A 27,436-nucleotide genomic window follows, 5' to 3' on the forward strand; every position below is an offset into this window, starting at 1 on the left:
TAGAGGTTGTGAACCCAATGGGATGGGGTCAGTTGTAGGAGGCTTGGCTGTTGTTGGTGTGTCTGAGATGGGGGTTATGGAGATAGGTGGCTGTAGCTTCCTTTCAAACCTGCAGTAAAACACATTCAGGTCATCTGCCAGTTGTTGATTTCCTTCAGCCTGGGAGGGAGGTTTGCCATAGCTGATGATATTTTTAAGAGTTTCCCACATGTTTGCTGTTTCATTTGCTGAAAACTGATTCTTTAGCTTTTTGCTGCTCTGATCTCCCTTGTTAGTACATTTCTGGCCTGATTGTACAGTATTTTATCACCTTTCCTGTAGGCTTCCTCTTTGGAATGACGTAGCTGATTAAGTTTAGGTGTGAACCAAGGTTTGTTGTTACTGTATATTCGCAAGTTCTTTGTCGGTACACATAAGTCTTCACAGAAGCTGACATATGTTACAGTATCTGTGAGTTCATCCAGGTCTGCAGAGGTCTCTTCAAAAATGTTCCAATCAGTGCAGTCAAAACATGCCTGTAACTTTAATTTTGCCTTCTCCGTCCAGATCTTCACTGATTTAATTGTTGGTTTTGTGGTTTTAAGTCTTTGCCTGTAAGCAGGTACAAGGTGAATCATGAGGATCAGAGTGTCCTACAGCTGCACGTGGTAAAGACCGATAAGCATCTTTTAGTGTTGTGTAGCAATGCCTCTAGTGGGACAATTGCCTCTAGTGGGACAATTATTGCCTCTAGTGGGACAATTGACATGCTGAAAGTATTTTGGTAGCTCTTTCCTTAAGTTTGTTTTGTTTAGATCTCCCAAAATAATGGCCAGTGAATCAAGGTATTTGACTTCAGCCTCTATGATTTGGTCAGCTAGAGTTCGTAATGCCTTGTTTACACAGGCTTCAGGTGGTACATAAACAGCAATTAGAAATGAGGAAAATTCACGAGGCGAATAGTATGGTTTGCAGTTGATAATTAAAGTCTCTAAATTGTTGTCGCAGAATTTGTAAATTACAGATAAATCTTGACACCAGCTGATATTAATATATATGGTTATATAGCAATGCTTCTTCTGGCCTGCATGGTGGTAATGGTGTTTTTTGTCTTTCCCTTGCTACACCTTTTCTCTTTCTTTTATTATACCTTGAGAAAACACTTTATTGATAATAACTTCAGTTTCTCACCCCTGATATTAGAGATCAGCTGATCAGACAAGAAACTCAGCACTCAGAAATTTGCTGTTAAAATTTATTCTAATGCTGTTAGAAACAAATTAGAAATTTGTTTCTAAACCCTGAGAGGCTATTTTCCTCTCCTTGCAGATTAAGGACTGCCTATCTTAGTGCTGTGGAGCAGGGGTCTCCAACCTTGGCAACTTTAAGACCTGTGGACTTCAACTCTCAGAATTCCTTTGCCAGCTTTGCTCCAAGGTTGGAGACCCCTGCTGTGGATAGCAAAGGTTATCATTCTCTCTCTCTCTCTCTCTTGCACCGGTTGGAGAGTTTGGGAGTGGGAGGCACTGTTTATCGGTGGTTCTCCTCCTATCTCTCCGACCGGTCGCAGACGGTATTGACAGGGGGGCAGAGATCGTCCGCGAGGCGCCTTATGTGTGGGGTGCCTCAGGGGTCGATTCTCTCGCCTCTTCTGTTCAACATCTATATGAAGCCGCTGGTCATCAGTGGATTCGGAGTGAATTATCATCTGTATGCTGATGACACTCAGCTGTACTTCTCCACCCCGGACCACCCCAACGAAGCTGTCGAAGTGCTGTCCCGGTGCTTGGGAGCCGTATGGGTCTGGATGGGGAGAAACAGACTCAAGCTCAATCCCTCCAAGACAGAGTGGCTGTGGATGCCGGCACCCCGGTACAGTCAGCTGCAACCGCGGCTGACTGTTGGGGGCGAGTTATTGGCCCCAATGGAAAGGGTGCACAACTTGGGTGTCCTCCTGGATGGGCGGCTGTCGTTCGATGATCATCTGGCGGCCGTCTCCAGGAGGGCCTTTTACCAAGTATGCTTGGTCCGCCAGTTGCGCCCCTTCCTTGACTGGGATGCCTTATGCACAGTCACTCACGCTCTGGTTACATCTTGTTTGGACTATTGCAATGCTCTCTACATGGGGCTGCCCTTGAAGTGCACCCGGAGGCTGCAGCTAGTCCAGAATGCAGCTGCGCGAGTAGTAACGGGAGCCACTCGTTGCTCCCATGTAACACCACTACTACGCAGTCTGCACTGGCTTCCTGTTGTCTTTCGGGTGCGCTTTAAGATTTTGGTTACCACCTTTAAAGCGCTCCATGGCTTAGGGCCCGGGTACTTACGGGACCGCCTGCTGTTACCTTTTGCCTCCCACCGACCTGTACGCTCACACAGAGAGGGTCTTCTCAGGGTGCCGTCCGCCAAACAATGTCGGCTGGCGGCCCCCAGAGGTAGGGCCTTCTCTGTGGGAGCTCCTACGCTTTGGAACGAACTTCCCCCTGGTTTACGCCAAGTGCCTGATCTTCGGACTTTTCGCCGTGAGCTGAAAACATATTTATTTATCCAAGCGGGACTGGACTAAAAGTTTTACTTAATTTTAACCGGAGTTAATTATTAATTTTTAGATAATGGGGTTTTATCATTTTAACTATAATTTTAATTCTGGCCTATTTAAATAAGTTTTTTAATTAGTTTTTATTGTGTATGATTTCTGTATTTTTATCTGGCTGTGAACCGCCCTGAGTCCTTCGGGAGATAGGGCGGTATAAAAATTTGATTAAAATAAAATAAATAAATAAAAATAAAATAATGGGAGTACTCAGAAATGGATCCAGAGATTTCAGTTTCTGCTTCTGGAGAATTCACTATAGCCGTGTTTTTCAATCTTGGCCATTTGAAGATGTATGGATTTCAACTTCCAGAATTCCCCAGTCAGCAAAGAATTCTGGAAGTTGAAGCCCCCACATCTTCAAGCTGCCAAGGTTGAGAAACACTACACTATAGCATTGTAAGTATCATGATTGTACAGCACACCATGTGAGATATCTGGAAAACTGCTTATTCTAACCTGGAAACTAACAGCTCCATCTCCATTGGAAGATTTCCATCAGGGTTACTCTGGTCCAAGAAAGAAAAATTCCAGCAACCTTTTTTTTCCTCAATTATGAAAATTTCAGAACAGATATCCCACATAGATTCAGGCATGTACTGAAAGAAGATTGCAAACTACATATTAACCTCCACCAAACTGTTGGCCAGCAGATCACAATTCTCATCATTTTCAGCCAGCACTGGCATCTTGGTTAGCAATAATAGCAGTAATGACTTAAATGATTTTCACTTCTTAGCTGAAGAAAAGCATATTTGAGCAATGTAGTTATATGTCCATGGGTCAGTCTGAGAAGTCACCTGCTGTTTTAATTTGTTATACTTTTATGTTATGAAGAAGTGTCAGAAGGAAGAAGCAATTTCTTAGTGTTCTATCATTTCCTCTCTTATCCTGAACACTGAATTGCCCTATTTGTTTTAAATTTTATTTTAAAAGCATATGTCAATGTGTGCAAACATGGACATCTGGAGACTGAGAATACTCCTTGTGTAGCAATGGGTCTGTGGATGTATGTGATTCTGATGATTCTCCATTTTGTGGATGTAATTCTGCTATTTCTACAGAATGTATTCAGTGCCTCTCCCAATTCTGGGATATTACTTTGATACACACTTCCTAAAGTGTCCAGTAGTCTTCCCACCCCCACCCCCCTCCATACAATTTAGGCTTCTGTGGCATGATGTTTAGCAGTTTAGAAGTGCTACTTTTTTACATATATCTTCATCTTACTTCTTTATGTACTCACATTTATGTGACACTTCCAATGTACTTTGGGCAAGAAGCCATTTTGGAGCCACTCATATATTCTCTTGGCTTTCTACCTTTTTTCTCCCTCACAAATTCCCTTCCCATCTCTTTCTTTTTGTCTTTTACTCAGTGCACTTACTTTTCCCATTTTTTTGCTTTCCATCCTAACCCCTTAATGGGTAGCAGTACTGTATCTTGGTTATTTTATTTTTATTTTTACATATAGCTATATACAATTTATATACAACCATTGCAGCATCCCCATAGCCATGTGATTAAAAATTAGACACTTGGCAACTGACTCATATTTATGATGTTTGCAGTGTCCCGGGGTCACATGATCACCTTTTGTGACCTTCTGACAAGCAAAGTCAATGGGGAAAACAGATTCACTTAAACATCCGTGTTACTAATTTAACAACTGCAGTGATTCACTTAAAAATTGTGGTGAGACAGGTTGTAAAGTGGGGCAAAATTCACTTAACAACTGTCTCGCTTACCAACAGAAATGTTGGGCTCAATTGTGGTTGTAAATTGAGGACTACTTGTACTACAAAGCAAAGCTACAGTTATGCTCACCAAATTTGTTTCTCTGGAGAACATCTAGGGAAGGAGAATGAGAAGGGCATAGAATAGAGTTTCTGATATTACTGTTTTAAAAAGTGTATTTCTGAATTTGATGACACTCCAGTTGTGCGGTCTAGGATATTTGTTCATGGACTGGCTGTATCGGAACATCACTGTATACTAACTTTAGTATTAGGACTTTCCTATCTGAGTTTCATTTCCATAATCTTCATTTCCATAATCTTCTTCAAGAGAGCTAGCAAGCTGAATCTGAAGTTCCTCTTCCACAGAAATTGAAATCAGTGTTCTTCTGCAAACCAAGGAGTTGTCTTTTTGTATTCAGATTCTTGAAGAAAGTGTTACTTGGAGAAGAAGGATGGATGGAGAAAGGATTTTATAGGATCTGATCCAGCTGTAGACAGAGCAAGTTGTTCATTTGGAGTTGTCCATGGTGCTGTCTGTTAGGGATGGATCAGAACACTTTGTTCCACTTTAATGTAACTATGAATGGGCTTCTTGTTTGATGTATAATTGGAGGGAGGGTGGCCAGAAAAAGAAAGGAGAAGTACTTTCCAGTGCTACATTGGAAAAAAGTATTTGGGTATTTCAGCTTGACAGAACAAAACAAGCTCCTTGGAAATTGTGGCAGCCCACAGAGACTCTTGAATAGTGGCTTTACTGGCATGCTTGGAATTACTGCTGAAATTTCACAGAAAAAGCATGAATGTTATGCTAGTAAAGCTGTATATTTAAAGGTTATGAATGTGACATTATAGAAAAGGACATTCATGTGTGAGCGGTATTACTGGAAATCCAAACCCCAACATATTCAAGCTTATTAACATTTCCTAAAAGCACATTTCCATAATATTATAAATAGAGAAGTGACATGATTCCATGCATATTGATATTAAAATCAACCTCACTTCTTGCTTTATAAGTTATTTTATCCAGAATGATTATTGCTGAAAATGTACAGTTCTTGAACATCCTGTGGCTAATGATAGCTTTCATTAGTTCATCTGGGTGTGTGTATGAATTTTGACTTTCCAGTAGAAGGAATCCAGTATAATTTTTGGAGACCTAAGCATTCATATTTTCCAAGCACCTCTTTAAAGAATCAAGCTATGTAATTTCCCTCTTCTCAGAATGCATTAATTTTGTCCTTGAATTTGGGTGATGCACTAAAAAAACATTTACATAGCTCCAAAGTGACTTTTTTTCAATGCCATACTTGCTGCAAGGAAGTATTGATTTGCTAACACACACGTATTTTGTAATTCCTTACGAATACAGTCTTGGATATTTCATGCCATTATTGCTTATATAATAACATTATTTCCCTTATTTAATTTCTCATGAAAAGACTACCCCAGGTTCTATAAATGATTTCCTTCAACAAGCAAAATTTGTGAAAGTTTGCATATCACAAATTTGGGACATATTGTTCTTGTTTACGTGTCTTCTGTGTCACCAACTTGTTTTACCTTTTAATGATGGATGGCTTTTTAAAGACCTCTTTCTTCAGCCTGTGTCCATGATAAGGGCTAGTAGAATAAAAAGGACAGTCGTCTTCATACATCTCACAGGGTCTCACAATTCAAGAATCCACCATGACTGAAGTACTTGCATATTACACAGTTCAGTGGACTCATGCAAGCATTCTTTATATTGCTGTAAGTCACCATTCCCTATGTCATCCTAGAAATTTCAGTGAGTTCACCGAAATTTCAAGTTCACTGAACTTGCATGAGTTCAGTGGACTCATGCAAGCATTCTTTATATTGCTGTAAGTCACCATTCCCTATGTCATCCTAGAAATTTGCTAAGCTGTAGTTCCAGAATCTCTATCATTGACCAAGATGGGTGAGTCTGCTGGAAGTGGTAAATGAATAACATCTGAATGTTACAGACTGCCCATATGATGTGACTCGCCTGCTTTAAGCTTTACATGATATATAAACCTACTCATGATCACTTATTGATTCGTCATTGTCTCGTCATTCGACTAGCCTTGTGGTGCAACCAAAACAATCTGGAACTGAACACACTCAAAACCGTAGAAATGGTGGTAGACTTTAGGAGAAACCCTTCCATACTTCCACCTCTCACAATACTAGACAACACAGTATCAACAGTAGAAACCTTCAAATTTCTAGGTTCTATCATATCGCAAGATCTAAAATGGACAGCTAACATCAAAAGCATCATTAAAAAAGGACAACAAAGAATGTTCTTTCTGCGCCAACTCAGTAAGCTCAAAGTGCCCAAGGAGCTGCTGATTCTGTTCTATAGAGGAATTATTGAGTCTGTCATTTGCACCTCTATAACTGTCTGGTTCGGTTCTGCAACCCAACAAGAAAAACACAGACTTCAGAGGATAATTAGAACTGCAGAAAAAATAATTGCTACCAACCTGCCTTCCATTGAGGACCTGTATACTGCACGAATCAAGAAGAGGGCCGAGAAAATATTTACAGACCCCTCGCATCCTGGATATAAACTGTTTCAACTACTACCCTCAAAACGATGCTATAGAGCACTGCACACCAGAACAACTAGACACAAGAACAGTTTTTTCCCGAAGGCCATCACTCTGCTAAACAAATAATTCCATCAACACTGTCAAACTATTTACTGAATCTGCACTACTATTAATCTTCTCATAGTTCCCATCACCAATCTCTTTCCATTTATGACTGTATGACTATAACTTGTTGCTGGCAATCCTTATGATTTATATTGATATATTGACCATCAATTGTGTTGTAAAGGTTGTACCTTGATGAACGTATCTTTTCTTTTATGTACACTGAGAGCATATGCACCAAGACAAATTCCTTGTGTGTCCAATCACACTTGGCCAATAAAAATTCTATTCTATTCTATTCTATTCTATTAGTGTTATAAATGAACCATTTTATTGTGATGTAAAACTATAGTCTAGCATTATTTGTGAATCTCTGCTATTTTTTCAGCTTCTATTCACCTACTGCTGCATGTCAAATAGATTATTTCTTCTTTTATGTCACTCTTTTTCTATATTTATATTGTCAGTACCTATACTGACAACCTTATCCAACCCCTTATGGAGTATTTTTTTTTCTCTAATCTTGCTGATCATTCTTTCAGCATCTCTTTTTTGTGGATTCAGGGAAACCCAAAAAACATTTGGGTTTCATTTGCTCATCCCTTTGTTCACAGAACTGTTACTGTATTTAGAGGGTGTCTCTAAATTCTCCTTATCCCATGCTGGATTTTGTTTTCATCAGAAGATTTTGGCAGATTGGCAGCTGTTGGCAAAGAACCTGAGAGCATTCCAGAGGCCACTGAAATAAATAACGGACAATGGCTCTGATTCACACATTCAGGCAACAAATATCTCCAAGACTCTTGGGTCTTAATCGCAGAGCTATTTTCTTTTCCACCGTCAGCTGATATTGCCTCCTTTTCCGAAATACTTTTTTTTCTTTTTTCTTTTTTACTTAATGTGGTGTAGAAGCTTCTTTCAGGTGCAATAAGAAGAAACTTAATAAGGCACATTTTGGAAGTAATAGTGCTCTTTTTTTCCCTTTAAAAAAGAAGTATACATGATGCAGTCTTACATTTCTTATAGCACATCTGGTTGTCTTCTATCAGAGAAAAATGCTACTCTGAATAGGTAGGCCTTGAATTTGATTTAACAGTGATGTTTCTCTAACCTTACTGAAACTGAATAATGATTAGTTCACCAACTGATAAAGATCCAAGAGACAATTATGTAAACAGCCATTGTGAATTTTTTTCCATTTTCAGTATAAAAAAAACCCTGCCTCCTCATCACATCCCAGGGAGGCATATTGAGGAAAGAAATCTCTGCCCAAATGTAGACAGATATATACTGGTCCTAACTGGGGACAAATTCAGATGCTGAAATTTCTCCTCAGCTCTTTCATCCTAAATACTATGAACAACTTTCTTGAAAATTATTACTTTTGGTTACTGATAGGGTGCCAAGGAACCTGCCAGAATAGTTACAATACTATATTTCTAAATGTAAGATGCTAAAAATGAAATATTATTGAGTTTTATCACGCACAAGGGATGATGGGAATCTTTCAGGGAAATTAGAACTGCTCGTTTTTTATTTACTTTTAACTAATGCATTACACATTAAATGTATTAAAACATTCATAAGAACAGAAAATGCATTAAAACATATAAAGAAATAGAAAAAAAACAGGTGTATAAAAGAAAAAAATAGGATTGAAAGTCATATGGTGGATAAGAATAAAATAGAATCGCCTGACAAATCAGTGGCATATAAATTTAACAAATAAAATAAAACAGCAGTAAGGAAACAATTACAATGAAATTAAAAATTCATTATTTCATTAATTGATTAATTAAAAATAATTGATGTAAATATAATTAAATATTAATTAAATCATTATGTCATCTTAAGAAATCTCTAGAAATCTCTATACATTTAATTATTAATATTGATACACCATTGTTTGTCATTGTTCAAAAGGTAAATGCACATGTAAAAGGGGGAAAGAGAAAAAGGGGAATACTTTAAAAAAATATTTAAAAGAAAGAAGAAAAATAATTTTAAAAGCTTTTAGGAAATTACAGAATAAGCTCTCCCCCAATGTATCAGACTGAGAGTTACATCAATTTATTTCAAAATACTAAAATTACTTCTAATTACACTTTTTATGTCAATTATTTTCCTCTTAAAAATCCCACAAGTGGCTGCATTTACCTGGCTGTGGGATATATGATATAAGGGGGATCTGTTCTACTTTCATCAAACTACTGTTCTAAATATATACTGTGAATTTTGTCATTGAACCATATGTCCTGAGTTTGTTTTTCCAATTTGATATTGGCAAAGTGACTCTTGTTCAATGTTGAGCTAAATTTATCCTCAGCCATCAGCATTAATCGGAATAAATTATAGTATTTTTATTTACTTATTCTGAAGAAATTCTTGGTAGAAAAAAATGAAGTTTTTTCCATTTTGTTTTTTTTAAATAATGCTATGCATTTCTTTTGAATAATTTTGAAGTTTTTATGTCCACTGTTTATGATAACATATTCCTTCTGCATCACATTTCCAGCATATGATTTTTTTTGTTTTTGCAGAAAACAATTTCCAATTCTTTCTAAAGTTATATACCATTTACAAACACTTTGTATCAATTTTCTCTTAAATTATAAGAAAAATAATAGGATAAATTTTATTCAGTTTTTTCTCCCTCCTATTGTACTGTAACTGTATAGGAGAAGAGCAGGTAGAGCTGGGGAGGGGGGCAGAATTAAGCATGTCATCAATTTAGAGTCATTTGATTCTGGAAAAACCCAACAGGTAAATAGGGTCGGGAGAGGAGTGAGGAAAATTAGACTCTAATTTTCACCCCATAATCCCTTGTTTGTGTTCAGGAGAGTTGTACTTTATTATAAATCAGATCTGAACCATAGTTACATAAGTAAGTCTGTAATATTTGTGAACTTTGGTTGAAGAGATATGCATATCACATGTTTTGTTGTAATCTGTCTTGGTTTTTGGTTTCTACATCAAGGGAGGCAGGTGTTATTTCCATATAACCCTATGGCAAAATTCCTGTGGTTTCCAGTAGGAGCAAAAACATGTTCTTTTTCTCAAAAAAAAAAAAAATCCCCAACCCTCCATCAAATCAACAAAAAGAGCTGCTGGAATTAGCAGCTAAACAGTTCAAAGGCAAATATGAAAGAACTTTAGACTTGTGGAAAATATGCCCTTCACCTCACTCTCACAGGAATTATTCACATGCTTGTGAACAGTTCAAACATCAAGAGAATGGAAAGAAAAAAGTAAACAGAGGATGGAGCCTCTGTAAAAAGTTTATGGTAGTTTCATTCCCTTGCCCTGGGGAAATTATAATTCTTTTAGAGTGGAATGTAGAAATGCAGAATGGTGTTTAGCTCTCCAACCCTTCTGCCAAACTTAAGATCTTCAGCTTTTTTGCAGCAGACTGTGGCATTTAAACATATATAAATCATACAATTTATAACATAAATGTGTCAATGCAAATGCTACGTATGTATACCCAGCAGGCATAACATATTACTATGATAATCTAACTTTTGTACATCAGCCTTTGTAGATCAATCATCTGCGTATGGTGGAGGCTACAAAAATATCCAGACAGTCTCAGAAGAGAGAGATGTACATTCTTCATTTTTCTTTGATATTAGCTTTGTAGAGAGATTTCAGCAATAGGAACAGGTATGGCCTTTTCTTTTGTTCCTCAAGGGATCTTAGGTCAATTTCAAATTGAAATGCCTCTTCTTTTTCATCTGAGAAATAGTCCTTTTTCTTTTCTTTTTGAAAAACTTTTAATACATCTTACAGCCTTGTAAGGCAAAAAGAATTTACCCCATGGAGTGATGACTTCCTTTTCAAGAATATTCAACAATCTCTTGTAATTTGTACGCTATTAATTGATCATAATTGTTTATGACCAGATGGAAATAAAATAGAGATGGTGTAGAAATGTGACAATTGTAGAATGTAGAAATGTGACAATTGTAATATTACCTCTGTATAAATATTTTTTCCTTAGAAGTATGAGATGGCATGCCAGAGAGGTGGGGGGGATTATTATCTCTAGAGAGGTTATGATCCTTTCAGTCCATCTATCCTGCCTAAACATGGGGTTGGACTAGAAAGCCTCCAAGGTCCCTTCTAACTCTGTATTTCTATTCTATCTGGACTTACCACACTGCTTAAATAATCTTTACCATGTTATTTGTATGTTATTGTTCCATCTTGTTGTACTTCGGCTACAAAGCTGATGAAAATAGCCATGCATTAAGTGTGTAAAGAATGATTCCAGATGAAATTATTTCTCCTTCTCTCTCATCTAGCGACATTCATTTTGTAAGTCTAGTTCCAGCTACAACTAGATTATGGTTTATTCAGAAGTAATGAAACATTTTGCAAGGTATGCATCCCCGACATTACAGCCAAAAATGTAAGAACTTAAAACTGCTGAAGGTCAAAGCAAAAGCAACATCCAGTTTATAATGAAATAAGAGAATGTTGAATTGCACCTTTTCTACTGACAGCACCAGGACATTGAATGCTGACAGAGAGATATGGTGAGGCATTCCTCCAGACAGAACGAAAAGACACTTTAGGAACTTTTTAAAAGTTCAACCTGTCATCTGTAGAAATATGAAAAGAGAATGTTATTCATTCTTTTCAACAACATATAAGTTTTTTTTTCCTTTACAAGCTTCTAACAATACCACAAAACAGCCCTGGCCATTTTTTTCTTTTTTATTCCTGTGGGGTTTTTCTTATTTCATCTCCAGGTAAATGGCTTAAGAGAAAATGTGAAGGCAAAGATATGTTTACCTTGGAGAATAAAGCTGATCTAATGTCAAGAAGCTTGTAACTGTAATCTAATATTGTATAATACACAAGATTAGATTTTCATTAAAAGTTTCTTGACATTAAGAAAACTTGGAATTATTTGCATCAGAGATACATCATCTGAAACTGGTCCCCATATAGAGCCCTTGTACCCACACAGAGTTGGTGAGATTAAATATTTTGGACTGGAGGGAGAGGGTTGAAGGTTTTAAAAAGCAAAATGGGTGCTTTAAGGCCCTATTTCAATCATTAAACTGACAAAGTCCAGTTGTGCAGGGGAAAAGAACAGGTCTCAAAATGTTGGCTGTACTCAATCCAGTGATATCGTAACAGCATACTGCTGCTCCCAGACAAGCATGATAAAAGTGCATCTTCCCTAAAAACCAAAACAAATTGACCACTGCCTGGATTCTTCCATCAGAGAGGACTTCAGGCAGAGGATCAACATTCATTTCAGGATACTATTTCAGAATTCGGGTAACAAGAAAAGGATTGAGTTAGAAGGTCCTGTCTTGGAATAACCCCAATTTAGAAATGTGGTGACATTTCTATTTGCTGGGTCTATCGTTATAAAGGCAAGCACACACCTGGGAAAGGGAAAAAGGTGAAAATTCTCATTTTAACTCCTACTAGAAAGCCACTAGTTATCCACTCCATAATCCCTGTAATGGGTCAAGTAGCATAATCCAAAAAACAAACTAAGAGCAGCTGAGCTCACAGGCTGAACTCTTGAGGAGAATGTTTGTAGGTTCTTTTCATTTCTCCGTTGTACAAATAGATGGATTCACTGTTGTTAGCTGTGAGTTATGAGGTCTACAAATGGAGCTTCTATGTTTGAAGGCACTATAACTCTGTCATTTACTGGGAGACAATGATAAGGGAAAGTTGAACTGATAGCATGTTGTCCTGTTTCAGGAATTTCCTTTTATATTTTTCAGTGTATCAGGCAAACTGTTAGACATTGCCTCTTCCTGAATAACCATGCACAATGTTCTTCTATTTTTATGTGGCAATTAACAATAGCTCTAATTATTGCATTCTACTGGCCTTTCTGTTGAAAATGATATGACCACCAAGCCTTTATTTGCAATAATTCTGAACATCTCTGAAAGGATTTTCAAGTTGTTAATAAATGGCTTATAATTACTGTCATTTTGGCCCCTGAGGAGAACTTATATTTATATTTATATATGTATTTATTTTGTCACAGAGTATATATAAGGATAAGCATGAAATAACTATACAATATATGAGCATATATATAAGCATGAGTATGTAATAACTATATTAATTAGATATAACGAAAGGAAACAATAGGACAGGAACAGTAGGCACGCTTGTGCTCTTATGCACGCCCGTTACAGACCTCGTAGGAATGGGGTGAGGTCAATAGTAGACGGTTTTTGGTTGAAGCTTTGGGGATTTTGGGAAGAGACCACAGAGTCAGGTAGTATATTCCAAGTATTAACAACTCTGTTACTGAAGTCATATTTTCTGCAGTCAAGATTGGAGTGGTTAACATTAAGCTTAAATCTGTTCTGTCCTCCCTCGCCTCCGTCCGAACGATGGCTTAATTAGCTGGCACTATCAGCCCTGGCAGCAAAAGAGCGAGCGTCTGCCAAGTAGCTCCGTTATCTCTCTCTACGCTGATAAGTCAAACAGCACTTCCGCTCTTAGTTCAGCAGTTAATTTGCCTGCTACGAAGAGACATAGCAGCTCTCGCTGCCTTTATATGCTGTGGGGTGTGGCTCCATGACTCAGCACTTCCTAGGCCTGCCCCATCCCTGCTTCTGTTGTTCCCGCCTCTCCTGCCTACGAAATCTAGGGTCCAGCCAGGCCTGATTGCCATCAGCTGGGTCTGGAGGTGTGGCCTCGGGGGGAAAGAGTCAGGGGATGGAGGCCTCGTTATCTCTTCCACCTGGCCTGCCTCTGGCTCCTGGAGCTGAGCCAGGGAAGCCGGTGCTCCCAAGGTAAGTCCTGATGGCCCTTCCCCCTCACTTTCCAAGTCACTTTCTGGCAGGAGGGCCGGCTCGAGGGGCGCAGACACGACAAAATCCATTGTGTACTCGTGTATTGTTGCAATTGAAGCCGAAGTAGTCTTTGACAGGAAGGGCATGATGATTCTATGAGTTAAACTCAGGTCATGTCGAAGGCGGCGTAGTTCTAAATTTTCTAAACCCAGGATTTCGAATCTGGTGGCATAAGGTATTTTGTTGTATTCAGAGGAGTGGAGAACTCTTCTTGTAAAATATTTCTGGACACGTTCAATTGTATTGATGTCAGAAATGTGGTATGGGTTCGAGCTATATTCAAGAATTGGTCTAGCAAATGTTTTATATGCTCTGGTTAGTAGTGTAGTGTTTTTGGAGAAGAAGCTACGCAAGATTAGATTTACAACTCTTAAAGCCTTTTTTGCTTTTTTGTGATGTAGTTGCAGTGGGCTTTGGCACTTAGATCATTTGATATTTATTTTTTATTTATTTATTTATTATTTAGATTTTTATACCGCCCTTCTCCCGAAGGACTCAGGGCGGTGTACAGCCAAATAAAACAATTCAATATACAAAATTAAAACAACAGTTAAAATACCTATTCTATAAATGGCCGAGAATTAAACCGTCGAATTGACCCATACTAAAATACCCCCATTAAAATTGTTAAATATTCAAAAATTTAAAAATTTAAAAATCAAGCCAGTCCCGCTTGGATAAACAGATACGTTATCAGTTCACGGCGAAAGGTCTGAAGGTCAGGTAATTGGCGCAAACCGGGGGGAAGTTCGTTCCAGAGGGTAGGTGCTCCAACAGAGAAGGCCCTTCCCCTGGGGGCCACCAGCCGACATTGCTTGGCGGACGGCACCCTGAGAAGACCCTCTCTGTGTGAGCGTACGGGTCGGTGGGAGGCATAAGGTAACAGCAGGCGGTCCCATAAGTACCCGGGCCCTAAGCCATGGAGCACTTTAAAGGTGGTAACCAACACCTTGAAGCGCACCCGAAAGACCACAGGTAGCCAGTGCAAACTGCGCAGGAGCGGTGTTATCCGGGAGCAACGTGTGGCTCCCTCAATCACCCGCGCAGCTGCATTCTGAACTAACTGGAGCCTCTGAGTGCACTTCAGGGGTAGCCCCATGTAGAGAGCATTGCAATAATCTAGACGAGAAGTGACGAGAGCATGAGTGACCATGCATAAGGCATCCCGGTCAAGAAAGGGGTGCAACTGGCGAACCAGGTGGACCTGGTAAAAGGCTCTCCTGGAGACGGCCGCCAACTGATCTTCAAATGACAGCCGTCCATCCAGGAGAACGCCCAAGTTGTGCACTCTTTCTGTTGAGGCCAATGACTCGCCCCCAACAGTCAGCCGCAGTTGCAGCTGACTGTACTGGGGTGCCAGCATCCACAGCCACTACGTCTTGGATGGATTGAGTCTGAGTCTGTTTCTCCCCATCCAGAGCCGTACAGCTTCCAGGCACCGGAATAGCACTTCGACAGCTTCGTTGGGGTGGCCCAGGGTGGAAAAGTACAGCTGAGTATCATCAGCGTACAGCTGGTAACTCACCCCAAAGCCACTGATGACCTCGCCCAACGGCTTCATATAGATGTTGAACAGGAGAGGCGAGAGAATCGACCCCTGAGGCACCCCACAAGTAAGGCGCCTCGCGGTCAATCTCTGCCCTCCTGTCAACACCGTCTGCGACCGGTCAGAGAGATAGGAGGAGAACCACCAATAAACGGTGCCTCCCACTCCCAAACTCTCCAACCGGTGCAGCAGGATACCATGGTCGATGGTATCAAAAGCCGATGAGAGATCTAACAGGACCAGGGCAGAGGAACAACCCCTATCCCTGGCCCTCCAGAGGTCATCCACCAACGAGACCAAAGCTGTCTCCATGCTATATCCGGACCGGAAGCCGGACTGGAATGGGTCTAGATAGACAGCTTCATCCAGGTACCGGGAGAGCTGCCATGCCACCACACTCTCTACAACCTTCGCCACAAAGCGAAGGTTGGAGACTGGACGATAATTACCCAAAATAGCTGGGTCCAGGGAAGGCTTCTTGAGGAGGGGTCTCACCACCGCCCTTCCAACAAAGAAGCAGTTATAATTCCCCGGAACCAGCCTCGTGTCACCTCCTGAGTGGCCAGCACCAGCCAGGAGGGACACGGGTCCAGTGAACATGTAGTGGCATGCAGTCTCCCCAGTAACCTGTCCACGTCCTTGAGAGCCACAGAATCAAACTCATCCCAAACAACATCAACAAAACTGTTGGGGTGGCCCAGGATGGAAAAGTACAGCTTAGTCATCTCATCCGGATCATCGCAATTTTGGTTCAAACTATCCCGAAGCTGAGCGATTTTATCGTATAGATAACCACTAAACTCCTCGGCACGTCCCTGCAAGGGGTCATCCCGCCCCCCCTGATGTAGGAGAGAGCGGGTCACCTGAAACAGGGTGGCCAGGCAGTTATCTGCCGACGCAATGAGGATGGAAACCTAGGAACGCTTCGCCACCCTCAGTGCCACTAGGTAGGTTTTCGAAAAAGACCTAACTAGTGTCTGATCAGCCTCGGAACGGCTGGACCTCCAGGTACTCTCTAGGCATCTTCTCCGGCGTTTCATCTCTCTCAGCTCCTCAGAAAACCAAGGAGCCAATTGAGATCTGCGCCGGGTCAGAGGCCGCAAAGGCATGACATGGTCCAAAGCCCCAGCCGCGGCCTGTTCCCAGGCCGCAACTAGTTCTTCGGTCGTGCCGTGGGCAAGATCCTCAGGAAACGGCCCAAGCTCCGTCAGGAACCTCTCAGGGTCCATCAGGCGCCTGGGACAGAACCAACGCATTGGTTCCGTCTCCTTGCGGCGGTGAGTGGCGGTCTGAAAGTCTAGGCGGAGGAGAAAATGATCTGACCATGACACAGGAACCGTCACTAAATCTTCTAATACCATATGAAAGCTCCAAGGTCTTTAACAGGGTGGGGGTCATCTGTAAGGTAATGTCCATCAAGCTTGTACTTAGTGTTTAGGTTCTTTTTTCCAATAGGTAAGACTGAGCATTTGCTGGTTGAGATTTGGAATTGCCAAGTTTTAGACCATTCAGATACAAAGTCAAGATCTTTTCGAAGGGTAGCTCTATTGTTGGTGGTGTTAAATAGTTTGACATCATCAGCAAAGAGAACACAATTACTTGTAATATGGTCACAGAGATCATTTATGTATAATATGAAGTGTGTTGGTCCAAGATCGCTTCCTTGAGGAACGCCACTTTTGACAGGAACAGGATTTGATAGAGTATTGCCAATTTTGACCACTTGTTGTTTGTTTGACAGGAAAGCTGTTATCCAATTGTGGAGGGGTCCTGAGATGCTGTAGGATTTTAGTTTTAGGAGAAGTTTATCGTGTACTACTGAGTCAAAAGCTTTGCAGAAGTCTATGTAGATTGCATCTATTGCTTTGCCTTGATCAAGATTAGTAGTCCATATGTTTTTGCAGTGGAGAAGTTGTAAGTTACATGATAATTTTTTTTCTGAAACCAAATTGTTTATTAGAGAATAGGTTGTTTGTTTCTAGGTGGAGGGTAATGGATTGGTTGATGATAGATTCCATTACTTTGCAGGTGACGCAACATAGAGAGATTGGTCTGTAATTTTCAACTAGGCAGGGGTCTCCTTTTTTGAAGACAGGGATGACTATGGCTAGTGATCAAAGTTTGGGAAGGGAACTGGTCGTGAAGGCTTTTTCAAAGATTATGCTTAGGGGTTCAGCTATATTAGAGGAAAGCTTTTTTAAGAAGTATGCACATATTTATTTATTTATTTATTATTTGCATTTCTATACCGCCCTTCTCTGAAGACTCAGGGCGGTTTACAGCCAAGATAAAACACATATACAACAGTTAAAACACAATATTTCAATTAAAAATCTGATTCAATTGGCCGAAATATTAAAATAGCGAGTAAAACTATAAAACCAAACCATCAATAAAACCACCCATTAAAATTGCCATTAGGCCATTAGGTCCAATAGATAGGGATGGTTTCAGTTTGCGGACCTTAGAAGCAACTTAGAAGGAATTTAGAAGCAACTTGCAGACCTTAGAAGCAAGCTATCGAAAGGAAAGCATTTCAATCTGTTGATTTCAGTAGAAGAGCATCAGTGTGTTTGTAATTTACGCACTGATATAAATGAAGCTTGAATGTTGTTCACTCTAATTCAGACTTCTCCAGCAAATATTCTTCACACACAGTGTAATATTAATTTCCAAGCTGACATGTTTCAAGAGCCATCACTTTGGCCGTATTGACTGGTATTCTGAAAGGCATCCCCATACATAGTGGACCCTCATGATAAGGTTAAAGAGGGTGTTTGGTTGATGACAGATTCTCTGGATGGTTTATGCCTGTATCTTTTATGCAACTAATCTTTATGAATTCATGGCCAAAAAAATAGGGCAGCTAATAAGTTCACAAAGTTTTCAGTGGCACTGCAATGTTAAAGCATTTAGCAGTGTTTTTCTTTCTTGTTACCTTCTCAAACTTGTATTTATGCTGGTTACTCATTCCAGTAATCTGCTTCTTGCAGCAAATATTTTGGCAAGACGTCAAACCACAAAAATGTATTCTTAACAGGATGAAGTGTACTGTCAGGACAGGTCAAATCCATTATAACTTTCTCTCTTGAATGGATGAATACAAAGTCAGACTCGGCAAGGAGTTATTAAAAAGAAATTGTTCAAAATATTGTTTTATCAAAATAGCTATAAAGCTATTAATATTATTTATTTATAGCCTACCTTTTAAAAAAGGCAGAGGGCAATTTGGAAAGCAATGTAATGCACAAAAATGAGAGAGAAAACACAAAACATCCAGTACAAAATAAAAAAAAATTAAAACTGCAGTTGATAGCAACATTAACTAAATAATGAGTCCAACCAATTTCCTCATTCTAAGAATATAGAGAGCCCATATCTTGCAGTGATTCGCAGCTTTGGCTTTAAGACAAGACATATCTTGGAATATTGAAGGTACAATATTGGTTACCTTCCTGTTCTTTGGAATATGGAAGTTGTGGGTAGAACTGAACACTGCCAGCTTTGCCAATGGAGCAACAGGGATATCATATTCAGGTCATACATAAGGGGAGGACTTTCACTTTTCCTTGACACAGCCCCTTCACTTCAGCACATGAAAATCTCAGCATTGTCTAGAAATTATGAAATTCAGGATAGGGTGTGCTAGCATGTTATTACAAGGTATCTGGCTGATCTTTGAAGATAAGCAAGGCTGGCCTAGACAGTCAGAAAAACATCCTAGGAGAAAGCAATGGCAAATCATTTTCAATAATATTGCCAAACCCCACCCTAAACAAAAAAGCTTTGAGTCATCCAAAGTTGAAGGTATCTTTACCTGTTAGATGAGTCCCATTGGTCTAGAGATGTGGCAATAAAACTAATAATAATTTGGACTGAGTTGATGGCATCAGGCCAGCAGGATTTCCCATTTTACTGACAACATATAAAGAGATTATACTCCAATAGCCGGAAAGACATATTGATGTAGGTCAGCCTGAAAGCCTCCTAATACGCTTCGGTGAAAAATCCTAGAATTACTAGCCAGCATAACTATGCTTGGAGAGAGCCCAACAGTTGGTGTAGGAGGCTGTTCTCGATGTAGTATTTGCCAATTTTCTATTAAGAGTAAGAAGTAAATCCTTTGGCCTAAAGATTGAAATGAATCTTTTTCTCTTCCTAGAAATGAAAGTGAATGAAGCAAATGACATAGACATTGAGACCAGATTAAATGGGAGACTTCCATAATAAGTAAACTACTGAACTCAAATCCCTTCTGAAAAAGATAATTCCTTCTAAAAGGCAAGGGATATGCTTTTCTTTCTATTGTTTATTTCTCAATTTATTCTGGACATAGGAGTGCTGAGTTGGAGCACTCAGATGAAACATGGCTTCTCCCATGTTGGACTCCAATACAGAGTCCTAGAGCCCTTGCTGTTTTATGGGTCTTTGTCTCTCACATACTTTTTGTTTTTTTGGTCCAGTTGATCTATGGCTATGAGCCTTTTACTAAATTAAGCTAGTGACATTCTAGGGGTATCAGAATCAGGAAGTTTATACTTGATAAAACTGGCAAATATTCAACTTTCTAGTCTTTGCCGATATACCGTTGCAGGGAAAGTAAGATATAAAAATACAGAAGGAAGCTGCACAACTCTTACTTAGCAATGAGTTTTCTTTCTTAATTGCCAACTGCAGGAAATCCATATTTCGAAGCTTATACTTCGCTTGATCTGGATGCAGGCAGGTGCTCTAGAGATGAAGTCCCGGCAACAAGAGACATGCTCTCACAGACGCCATGCTGGCCTCGTAAGTAATCCATCTTCATATCTTTTATTCCCATAATTGTTTTTTCCCCCCTTTGGGCTAATTACACTTTTGGCCTCCTGTTCCAAAGTGGGGCCCAGAAACATTGGTTTTTCTTGATTTATACCATCATCCCCTCAAGGTGTTCAGAGATTGCATTTATTGCTGTGTTGATGCTCTTTTCTCAGCATCTGGTTTAAATTACAGACATTTAGATCCTCCATCTCTGAATTTTATATCCATCTCGTGGCCTTATTCTGCTGAGCAGGATTATACTTGCCTTTCTCCCATCTCCTCTCTTCTCTCTCACCCTCACCGTTCTGAGATTCCGGATAGGTCTGTCTTTGCTTTGTCTGAAACAGTTTGAGAGAGGAAAGAATTCCATTGGTCTGTCTTTGTCAACTTGGTTGCATTGTGTGCCTCCTTTACTCTTGAAAACAATTTTCCCCTGTCTGACCAGTTTGAACTGGACTCTTGAGGTCCACCACTTCCAACCAGCAAGGGGATAGTGGGTGTTGCAGTCCAAAACATATTGATACCACCCGATTAGAGAAGAGTATCTTTAAGTTCAAAGTGTCCTCCTCCTTGAAGTTGTGCTGTGTCTCTTTTACTCCTATAGGCATGATTAGCAATAAATCAGTAATTGGATTTTCATGAGTGGATCTGATCTTTCACACCTAACAACTCCCTTTCCCATTCATGAACATCAATGAGCAATCAGAAGACATGATAAGAACCCCTTAATTTTAACAGCATATAAACAGACTTAACCATAGCTTCAACTAGGAAACTGTGACAATCATAGCCAAAGCCAAGTCCAAAAATGCTAGATAATTTTTGGAAGTCTGGCACTCTGACAAACTGGTTATTAATAGACACATAGACATAAACAGCATCTACATACTGTGCAAAAGAGATAACAAGCCCAAAAGGGAACAAAAAGACCAAAACACCTCCATATCAGCAATCAACACCTAAATGAATATAGATTAATACCAAGATTAACATCAGACCAACAATCAGGAAATAAATAAATACTCCAATCAAGGAAGTACCAAACAAGCTAGTAGTAAACAGCCCAACCAAAATACCTCCAAGACCACTCCCACCAACCCTGACAAGAGAAATCATTAGTATAAAAATTAAAAGTAAATCCCAGTCCTTACTAGAACTGATGATATTAGCTAGTTTGGGTAATGAAACATCTGCAAGAAAAGGACCAAGGTCATAGAGGACCAAGAACCACTCAACTCCCTTTCTACAGTATGCCATCTTTTAGTGGGATTTAACTCCATCCTCCTGCTTGTTGGGCCTATGGACTTCATGGATCTTCAAAGGATTGTTTTGTTAAGATCCAATTTGTCATATGCGTGATGCTTATAGAGGGAGCTACACGTAGCTCCCATGTAACACCGATCCTGCGCAGGCTGCACTGGCTACCTGTGGCTTTCCGAGTGCACTTTAAGGTGTTGGTTATGACATCTAAAGGATTGCTAGTGTGGGGTAAACTGTATCTTGTATGTACGCATTTTTCCTGTGTGAGCATCCCTCTGGTCCTGGATGATTCCCTTTAGTTTTCTACCTTTGAGGCGAGTAATTATTTTTTTTATATTAAAAAAATCAAATCTGTGCTCAAAACAAATTGTGCCAAGCTTTTGGTCTGAATAAAGTGGTTGCAAAATTTGTGGTTCTCAAAAAATGTCAAAGAATATTTGGCAAATTTAACATGGGTCAGGTAAAGACATAAGAAATGCTGAGAAATTAAGATGGTTTTTTTTTTTTTTTTTGCCTGAAAACAGATTATTAGAATAGGAAGGGAAAGCTTGCCATTTTCTGTATGCCTTCCCACAGACTCTGCCTGATCTCTGTTCTGTTGTACTTTCTATCTTTGACAACATGCAGCTATTTTTGTACCCTCGTACTCCCTGCGTTAAATGCAATCATAGGTTTTATGTTGTGGCCTCTGGGAATTTCATGCTTGCTTTTGTATATGTGAGAACTATTACAGTACCTGGGAATGCATGTAGTCAACAAGAATCATGTTGTCCTGTGATTTATCACTGTGAATTAAACATGCATCTGTAAAAACATCTGGACCCTATATAATACCAATTTCAAGAAGTTTCACAATGAAAAATAACCTTCCAGAATTCAGTAAAAACCACATGGATATCATTTTCCCCATGGTAAAAAACTATCTTTTGATAGTGAAACAGACACAATTCAACTAATCAGATTACAGTAACTTTGCACAAAAGTAAGTGGCATATTACCTGGGAACCAAGAAATTACAATATTACAGCTTTTGCCAAAGTAGTGCCTTCCAGAAGTGTCGGGACTACCACAAAGAGAACTGCACTGATATTAAGTTTGTGTTGCTTTTTTTAACAATCATTTTGGCTTCCCCTATTCTTAGATTAATTTCAGTGATATTGTTATAACTAAAAACAAGAGTCTGTTAAAAAAAATGCTAAATTGTTCTTAGTATCCCCAGTCACAAATGTTTATATTCAGCGGTGGAACATGAAACTTTAAATTGTCACCATTGAGAAATAACATTGGAAGCCTAGGTTCCCTTTGTTCAGCATTGTATAGCATGTAATTATGATGATTGGTAAGTTATCCATCCACACAAGTGGTAGCTAGCTAGGCAATAAGTATTCGGAACCTGAAGGACATTGAGATTTCTCTTTCTCCACCACTTCCAACCAGCAAGGGATAGTGGGTGTTGCAGTCCAAAACATATTGATACCACCCGATTAGAGAAGAGTATCTTTAAGTTCAAAGTGTCCTCCTCCTTGAAGTTGTGCTGTGTCTCTTTACTCCTATAGGCATGATTAGCAATAAATCAGTAATTGGATTTTCATGAGTGGATCTGATCTTTCACACCTAACAACTCCCTTTCTACAGTATGCCATCTTTTAGTGGGATTTAACTCCATCCTCCTGCTTGTTGGGCCTATGGACTTCATGGATCTTCAAAGGATTGTTTTGTTAAGATCCAATTTGTCATATGCGTGATGCTTATAAGAATTCTACTTGGAAATGTGATAACCTCTTTAATAAAAACATCTGGACCCTATATAATACCAATTTCAAGAAGTTTCACAATGAAAAATAACCTTCCAGAATTCAGTAAAAACCACATGGATATCATTTTCCCCATGGTAAAAAACTATCTTTTGATAGTGAAACAGACACAATTCAACTAATCAGATTACAGTAACTTTGCACAAAAGTAAGTGGCATATTACCTGGGAACCTAGAAATTACAATATTACAGCTTTTGCCAAAGTAGTGCCTTCCAGAAGTGTCGGGACTACCACAAAGAGAACTGCACTGATATTAAGTTTGTGTTGCTTTTTTTAACAATCATTTTGGCTTCCCCTATTCTTAGATTAATTTCAGTGATATTGTTATAACTAAAACACATCTCTTTATCCGCGCGGGGCTGGCTTAAATTAGTTTTAATGGGAAATTTTATTAATTTTTAAATGGGGTTTTTTAGTATGGAAATTTTTAATCTCAGGCTAATTTAAATAAGTTTTTTAAATGGTATTTTAATCTGTATATTGTATGGTTTTATTTTGCCTGTACACCGCCCTGAGTCCTTCGGGAGAAGGGCGGTATAAAAATCAAATAAATAAATAAATAAATAAATAAATAAATAAATAAATAAATAAATCTCCTCTCTTCTCTCTCACCCTCACCGTTCTGAGATTCCGGATAGGTCTGTCTTTGCTTTGTCTGAAACAGTTTGAGAGAGGAAAGAATTCCATTGGTCTGTCTTTGTCAACTTGGTTGCATTGTGTGCCTCCTTTACTCTTGAAAACAACTTTCCCCTGTCTGACCAGTTTGAACTGGACTCTTGAGATCCACCACTTCCAACCAGCAAGGGGATAGTGGGTGTTACAGTCCAAAACATATTGATACCACCCGATTAGAGAAGAGTATCTTTAAGTTCAAAGTGTCCTCCTCCTTGAAGTTGTGCTGTGTCTCTTTTACTCCTATAGGCATGATTAGCAATAAATCAGTAATTGGATTTTCATGAGTGGATCTGATCTTTCACACCTAACAACTCCCTTTCCCATTCATGAACATCAATGAGCAATCAGAAGACATGATAAGAACCCCTTAATTTTAACAGCATATAAATAGACTTAGCCATAGCTTCAACTAGGAAACTGTGACAATCATAGCCAAAGCCAAGTCCAAAAATGCTAGATAATTTTTGGAAGTCTGGCACTCTGACAAACTGGTTATTAATAGACACATAGACATAAACAGCACCTACATACTGTGCAAAAGAGATAAGCCCAAAAGGGAACAAAAAGACCAAAACACCTCCATATCAGCAATCAACACCTAAATGAATATAGATTAATACCAAGATTAACATCAGACCAACAATCAAGAAATAAATAAATACCCCAATCAAGGAAGTACCAAACAAGCTAGTAGTAAACAGCCCAACCAAAGAACCTCCAAGACCACTCCCACCAACCCTGACAAGAGAAATCATTAGTATAAAAATTAAAAGTAAATCCCAGTCCTTACTAGAACTGATGATATTAGCTAGTTTGGGTAATGAAACATCTGCAAGAAAAGGACCAAGGTCATAGAGGACCAAGAACCACTCAACTCCCTTTCTACAGTATGCCATCTTTTAGTGGGATTCAACTCCATCCTCCTGCTTGTTGGGCCTATGGACTTCATGGATCTTCAAAGGATCGTTTTGTTAAGATCCAATTTGTCATATGTGTGCTTATAAGAATTCTACTTGGAAATGTGATAACCTCTTTAATAAAAAAACATCTCGTCTGAAATTCCATTTACTGCAGTTCTTTCATCCTCCTTCTTTGGTGCCATTATTTAGATTTCTGTATACTGTAGCTTTTAAGTGCTATTTTTCACATGGTGAAAACGAACAAACCTTTCCTTAAAGCCCTTCTATGGTTATTGTAGCCATGTTAATCTCTATATTTACCAAACAGGTAATTATGTCAAAAAAGTGAACGTAGCTCTACCTATATTTATTCTGCGCCTTACAACTCCTATGACTGTCTTTACAACTGTTACCTTGCTATCAACCTTATTTCTTGATTAAACAGGTAGAGTAAAATGAAAACATGTTTTTAAAAATGATTTTAATAAGACATCTAAAGGATTGCTAGTGTGGGGTAAACTGTATCTTGTATGTACGCATTTTTCCTGTGTGAGCATCCCTCTGGTCCTGGATGATTCCCTTTAGTTTTCTACCTTTGAGGCGAGTAATTATTTTTTTTATATTAAAAAAATCAAATCTGTGCTCAAAACAAATTGTGCCAAGCTTTTGGTCTGAATAAAGTGGTTGCAAAATTTGTGGTTCTCAAAAAATGTCAAAGAATATTTGGCAAATTTAACATGGGTCAGGTAAAGACATAAGAAATGCTGAGAAATTAAGATGGGTTTGGGTTTTTTTTGCCTGAAAACAGATTATTAGAATAGGAAGGGAAAGCTTGCCATTTTCTGTGTGCCTTCCCACAGACTCTGCCTGGTCTCTGTTCTGTTGTACTTTCTATCTTTGACAACATGCAGCTATTTTTGTACCCTCGTACTCCCTGCGTTAAATGCAATCATAGGTTTTATGTTGTGGCCTCTGGGAATTTCATGCTTGCTTTTGTATATGTGAGAACTATTACAGTACCTGGGAATGCATGGAGTCAACAAGAATCATGTTGTCCTGTGATTTATCACTGTGAATTAAACATGCATCTGTAAAAACATCTGGACCCTATATAATACCAATTTCAAGAAGTTTCACAATGAAAAATAACCTTCCAGAATTCAGTAAAAACCACATGGATATCGTTTTCCCCATGGTAAAAAACTATCTTTTGATAGTGGAACAGACACAATTCAACTAATCAGAGTACAGTAACTTTGCACAAAAGTAAGTGGCATATTATCTGGGAACCAAGAAATTACAATATTACAGCTTTTGCCAAAGTAGTGCCTTCCAGAAGTGTCGGGACTACCACAAAGAGAACTGCACTGATATTAAGTTTGTGTTGCTTTTTTTAACAATCATTTTGGCTTCCCCTATTCTTAGATTAATCTCAGTGATATTGTTATAACTAAAAACAAGAGTCTGTAAAAAAAAAAATGCTAAATTGTTCTTAGTATCCCCAGTCACAAATGTTTATATTCAGCGGTGGAACATGAAACTTTAAATTGTCACCATTGAGAAATAACATTAGAAGCCTAGGTTCCTTTTGTTCAGCATTGTATAGCATGTAATTATGATGATTGGTAAGTTATCCATCCACACAAGTGGTAGCTAGCTAGGCAATAAGTATTCGGAACCTGAAGGACATTGAGATTTCTCTTTCTCCACCACTTCAATTCTCCTCCTTTCATTGTCCCATATCAGTAGTTTTATTAGAAAGCCACTGTACTGAGTTGGGCATTTCCACAATTGCATACATCTAGTGATTGATTAAAGCTCAACTAATTCAACAATATCTGTCTAGGAAGAGTATTCATGATCTCAAAATTGTTGAGATTAGCTTAGCACTAAACTTTTAAGTGACATTGACTAGCTAAAAAAGAATTTAATGATAGTACCTGCTTATCAATCTTCCAGCATACAATCATCAATAGATTACTTGTCTGCAAAGTTATTCAATGACCTAATAGCCACCTAATGTCTCAAACTACCAATTGCAAAAGTGGCCCCATAGACACATTATTTGGTTAACTCATCAGTTTCATTGAGGACCTGTATACTGCACGAATCAAGAAGAGAGCCGTGAAAATATTTACAGATCCCTTACATCCAGGACATAAACTGTTTCAACTCCTACCCTCAAAACGACGCTATAGAGCACTGCACACCAGAACAACTAGACACAAGAACAGTTTTTTCCCGAAGGCCATCACTCTGCTAAACAAATAATTCCCTCAACACTGTCAAACTATTTACTAAATCTGCACTACTATTTTTCTTCTCATAGTTCCCATCACCAATCTCTTTCCACTTATGACTGTATAACTGTAACTTTGTTGCTGGCAATCCTTATGATTTATATTGATATATTGATCATCATTTGTGTTGTAAATGTTGTACCTTGATGAACGTATCTTTTCTTTTATGTACACTGAGAGCATATGCACCAAGACAAATTCCTTGTGTGTCCAATCACACTTGGCCAATAAAAATTCTATTCTATTCTATTCTATTCTATTCTATTCTATTCTATTCTATTCTATTCTATTCTATTCTATTACATTAACTTTCAAATTATA

At 38.9% G+C, this 27,436-nt stretch overlaps 1 long non-coding RNA gene across 1 annotated transcript in view; it reads left to right on the forward strand.

Moving 5' to 3' along the window:
* Positions 1–27,436, forward strand: part of LOC131202237 (uncharacterized) — an 80,656-nt gene that overhangs the window by 15,127 nt on the left and 38,093 nt on the right. Inside the window, exon 2 of the long non-coding RNA XR_009156104.1 lies at positions 20,043–20,153. This is a non-coding gene — a long non-coding RNA (uncharacterized LOC131202237). The remainder of the gene's footprint in view (positions 1–20,042; positions 20,154–27,436) is intronic.

Source organism: Ahaetulla prasina, chromosome 7 (genome assembly GCF_028640845.1).
Source record: "Ahaetulla prasina isolate Xishuangbanna chromosome 7, ASM2864084v1, whole genome shotgun sequence".
NCBI lineage: Eukaryota > Metazoa > Chordata > Lepidosauria > Squamata > Colubridae > Ahaetulla > Ahaetulla prasina.